At 38.7% G+C, this 5597-nt stretch overlaps 1 pseudogene; it reads left to right on the forward strand.

The window, feature by feature from the left end:
* The first annotated feature begins 207 nt into the window (after positions 1 to 207).
* On the forward strand, positions 208 to 2586 carry LOC117311232 (heterogeneous nuclear ribonucleoprotein R pseudogene; annotated as a pseudogene).
* The last annotated feature ends 3011 nt before the right edge of the window (positions 2587 to 5597 follow it).

Genomic DNA, 5597 nt, shown 5'->3' on the forward strand with positions numbered 1-5597 from the left:
AGTGGGAGAGGCCACAGCAGTGAGAGGCCCGCGTACCGCAAGAAGAAAAAAAAAAAAAAAAAATTGGAAATGTATTTACAACAAATTAAAAAGACAAAGAGGAGATCGAATCTCTGTCCATGATGGGGGAAAGGGGTGGCGCGCGTGCCATTTCTAGTCGTTTTCAAAGTGCCTCGCACTGATTCTCACAGGCCCAGCCACCGGCCCCAGCTCTGCCCCGCAGCATAATAAAATGGCTAATCAGGTGAATGGTAATGCGGTACAGTTAAAAGAAAAGGAAGAACCAATGGATACTTCCAGTGTAACTCACACAGAACACTACAAGACACTGATGAATGCAGGCCTCCCACAGAAGGTGGCAGAAAGACTTGATGAAATATTTCAGACAGGATTGGTAGCTTATGTCGATCTTCATGAAAGTGCCATTGATGCTCTCAGGAAATTTAATGAAGAAGGAGCTCTGTCTGTACTACAGCAGTTCAAGGAAAGTGACTTATCACATGTTCAGAACAAAAGTTCATTTTTATGTGGAGTTATGAAGACCTACAGGCAAAGGGAGAAACAGGGGAGCAAGGTGAAAGAGTCTACAAAGGGACCCAATGAAGCAAAGATCCAGGCCTTGCTTGAGAGGACTGGTTATACCCTGGATGTAACCACAGGACAGAGGAAGTACCGTGGTCCTCCACCAGACAGTGTGTACTCTGGCATGCAACCTGGAATTGGAACAGAAGTCTTTGTAGGTAAAATACCAAGAGATTTATATGAGGATGAGTTGGTGCCCCTTTTTGAAAAGGCTGGTCCCATTTGGGATCTACATCTTACGATGATGAATCCACTGTCTGGTCAGAACAGAGGGTATGCATTTATCACCTTCTGTGGAAAGGAAGCTGCACAGGAAGCTGTTAAACTGTGTGACAGCTATGAAATTCGCCCTGGTAAACACCTTGGGGCGTGCATTTCTGTGGCAAACAACAGGCTTTTTGTTGGATCAATTCTGAAGAATAGGACTAAAGAAAACATTCTGGAAGAATTCAGTAAAGTTACAGAGGGTTTGGTGGACGTTATTCTCTATCATCAACCCGATGACAAAAAGAATCGGGGGTTCTGCTTCCTTGAGTATGAGGATCACAAGCCAGCAGCACAAGCCAGACGCCGGCTGATGAGTGGAAAAGTAAAAGTATGGGGAAATGTAGTTACAGTTTAATGGGCTGACCCTGTGGAAGAACCAGATCCAGAAGTCATGGCTAAGGTGAAAGTTTTATTTTTGAGAAACTTGGCTACTACAGTGACAGAAGAAATATTGGAAAAGTCGTTTTCTGAATTCGGAAAACTTGAAAGAGTGAAGAAGTTGAAAGATTATGCATTTGTTCATTTCGAAGACAGAGGAGCAGCTGTTAAGGCCATGGATGAAATGAATGGCAAAGAAATAGAAGGGGAAGAAATTGAGTCTTAGCCAAGCCACCGGACAAGAAAAGGAAAGAGCGCCAAGCTGCTAGACAAGCCTCCAGAAGCACTGCGTTATGAAGCTTATTACTATCACCCTCCTCCTTGTATGCCACCTCCAATTAGAGGTCGGGGTCATGGTGGGGGGACAGGTGGATATGGCTACCCTCCAGATTACTATGGCTATGAAGATTACTATGATGATTACTATGGTTATGATTATCACGACTATCGTGGAGGCTATGAAGATCCCTACGACGGCTATGATCATGGCTGTGTAGTAAGAGGAAGAGGAGGAGGAAGGGGAGGACGAGGTGCTCCACCACGACCAAGGGGGCGGAGAGCACCACCTCCAAGAGGTAGAGCTGGCTATTCACAAAGGGGACCACCTTTGGGACCACCAAGAGGCTCTAGGGGTGGCAGAGGTGGTCCTGCACAACAGCAGAGATGCCGTGGTTCCCATGGATCTCGGGGCAACCGTGGGGGCAATGTAGAAGGCAAGAGAAAGGCAGATGGGTACAACCAACCTGATTCCAAGTGTCGTCAGACCAACAACCAACAGAACTGGGGTTCCCAACCCATCGCTCAACAGCCGCTTCAGCAAAGTGGTGACTATTCTGGTAGCTATGGTTACAATAATGACAACCAGGAATTTTATCAGGATAGTTATGGGCAACAGTGGAAATAGACAAGTGAGGGCTTGAAAATGATACTGGCAAGATATGATTGGCTCTAGATCTACATCCTTCAAAAAAAAATTGGCTTATCTGTTTCATCTTTAAGTAGCAATTTGCTGCCATTTGTATTGGGCTGAAGAAATCACTATTGTGTATGTATGCAAGTCTTTTTATTTTTTCCTCTTTTCATAAATGCTCTTGGATATTATTGGGCTTGCAGAGTTCCCTTATTCTGGGAGTTACAATGCTTTTATCCTTTCAGGCTTCATTTTAGCTTGAAAACAAGCTGAGCACACTGTTAAATCATGATTTTGCAGAACCTTTGATTTTGGACAGCTTCATTTTTTGGATTTGGGATAGATTACCTAGCAGTATGGAGTATGCTGTAAATAAAAATACAAGCTAGTGCTTTGTCTTAGTAGTTTTAAGAAATTAAAGCAAACAAATTTAAGTTTTCTTGTATTGAAAAAAAAAGACAAAGAATTATTACCATTTATGCTTAAAGACTTAAAAACCAATGAGTAAGACATTCACCATTCCATTTAAATATACAAAAAATTTTAACAAAAATTTACATAGGCAAGGCCATAACTCTTCAATACGCAAACATTGAATGAAGATACTTTCACCCTAACAATAAAGAGAAAATTTAAGAGGACTTCCCTGGTGGTCCAGGGCTAAAGAATCTGCCTTACAATGCAGTGGATGGATGTGGGTTGGATCCCCGGTCAGGGAACTAAGATCCCACATGCCACGGGGCAACTAAGCCCATGCGCCACAACTACTGAGCTTGTGCACCTTAACTAGAGAGCCTGAGTGCCACAAATACAGGGCTCACATGCCCTGGAGCCTGCGTGCCACAACTAGAGAAGAGAAAACCCGCATGCCACAACTAGAGCGAAGCCTGCGTGCTGCAATGAAAGATAGCATATGCCTCAATGAAGATCCCATATGCTTCAACTAAGACCCAAAGCAACCAAAAATAAATAAATAAAATAAATAAATAATAAATAAAATCTTTAAAACAAAAAAGAATAGTGCAATATTGGGGTTTGTTTTTTGTCCTAACAATTAATAAAACTATTCAATTAAATTTGGCCAGATTTGGTTCTGATGAATTGTGTCATTCTCTATAGGTGAAAGTGTAAATATCAGAAATATCTTGAAAGCAATTTGTCAAACTATTGTCAAGAGTCAAGAATATATATGCATTTTCATTTATTAATTTCATTTCTATAAATCTACCTTCTAGAGATAAGCAGTATGTTTACAAACTTTGTACATAGAATGTTTATTATGGTGTCAATCTTATAAGAGCAAAATATTGTTAGCAATTTACACGTAGAAAAGTATGATTAGTTTCATGTAACAAAGAAAGACAGATCTTTTTAAGGAATATTTTTCTGATACAAAAAAATTATCCTAATATAGTTTTAAATAAAGAGCCATCATGATCTTGATTTTTCATATGTATATAATGCAAAATTGAGATCATGATACTGTTTTATTTATATATGCTTTGAAACGTTAGATAGAGGCATGTTAACCTATTAACAGAAGTTACCTCTGGTTGATGAGAGAAGAAAAATTTATTCTTTATCTTTTCTCTATTTTCTAAATTTAATGTAGTGTCTTTTCCATTAGCTTTATAAGTTAAACACAGATGCGGACACAGACAGACAGATACAGATTTCTAAATGAAAGCACTGAAAAAATTGTTTTACTATTAATATTGCCCATTGAGATAATGAATCAAAAATTTAGAAATTTTACTTTGACACACACTTCAATTAAACAAATGAAGCATTTATCTTCTGTCTTTTGATGCCAAACATAGAATTAAATAGGATAGTTAGTAAAGGGATTCACATACTAAACCTTATACTATCTATTTATGAGTTCTAGTAAAGTTTACTCTGCTTATAGTTCCTTGCAATTGATTCAGACTTTATGACTATAGGAAGACTTTAAAAGTGTAGGAAAATTCAAGTTTTCATAAAGAAACCTTGGATCTCACCTTACCTTACCTAAGAAGAACCTTGAAGTCCTTGGGTCAAACTGCAGAGTTGGGAATTATTCCACTAGTGGATGTCAGTCCAGAAAACTCTTCCTAGAGGAAGTCATGGAGGGAAAAATATAGGAGAAAGGGGACAGTGTAGAGTGAAACCTTGACAAACTTTGAATATAACACCAGAAAGGGAAAAATAATAAAAACAAATAGAAAAGAATTTCTTGATAGATGGGATTATTTGTTTAAAAGATTATTTTATAAGAAGCAAAAAATCATTTTGAGCTTTGACCACTGTGCCTAGTTCTTGTTTAGTTAGCACTCAATTAACTCAGCTGAGTTCTCAGAAGCTGGATTTACTATTTATTGATATTGCTTTAAAAAAAGAAAAACAAAGTCTTTGAAGTTACAAGGAATGAAGAAAAAATTCAAATGAAAACAAAATTACACCCTGAGTATTAGAAAATATGGCACATGTTTCCCTCAACTAGTGTAGTAGAATTTTTTTCACTGTATTTTAATCTTCCAATGGGTGTTGGACTCAAAATTATAGTATGCATAGAGGGAAAAAAGTAGAAAATCAGAACTTAGAGAGGAAACAAATTTTAGGTTTGTGTTTGCTAGCTTTTTTCTCATAATCAAGTAAGTTATTAATGTTTAAAGAAGAGAGTTCTCTGACTGGCATTCAGAAGTCACAGAGAAATTCTACTGAAGGAAAAATAATGTTGGAAATTTTTTATTTGTCACTCCATCAAAGTGTTTCAAAGGTTAGGGGACTGTGTACTTTGCTTTTCTCCAAGTTAGCAGGATAATAAAGATTATTTTGTTTTTGCAGGTGTTTAAAGACATGATGCCAAAGACAAATTTTTCAACTAGAACCCTCAAGAAATGTCACTTCTCTGTCTTGCCAAGAGAGATCCAGCATTTCCTCTACATAAACATCTGCTGGGAATATTTTAAAGGCAAGTATTTTAAATAATGACGTTTGTAGCTTCTTGTCTTTAATAAGTTTGAAAAAGAAGGGAAATTAATTTGTGATACATTCCCTCCCAAAGCAACTTTTCTTTTTTTTTTTTTTTGCGGTATACGGGTCTCTCACTGCTGTGGCCTCTCCCGCTGCGGAGCACAGGCTCCGGATGCACAGGTTCAACGGCCATGGCTCACGGGCCTAGCTGCTCCGCGGCATGTGGGATCTTCCCGGACCGGGGCACAAACCCGCATCCCTCGCATCGGCAGGCGGACTCTCAACCACTGCGGCACCAGGGAAGCCCCCAAAGCAACTTTTTTTCATTGACATGCATCAAATTGGATGATTAGAAAGTGAAAACATTAACATTATGTTAGGTGGAAATGGTTAAAACAGTCTGTATCAATCATACCTGAGAGACACTCATAAATCATGGGTTCCTTTTACTCCAGAAACTTCACCAGTTCATTGTTATGCTCACTAGTTTGTGGTAATTATACTA

Source organism: Tursiops truncatus, chromosome 2 (genome assembly GCF_011762595.2).
Source record: "Tursiops truncatus isolate mTurTru1 chromosome 2, mTurTru1.mat.Y, whole genome shotgun sequence".
Lineage (NCBI taxonomy): Eukaryota > Metazoa > Chordata > Mammalia > Artiodactyla > Delphinidae > Tursiops > Tursiops truncatus.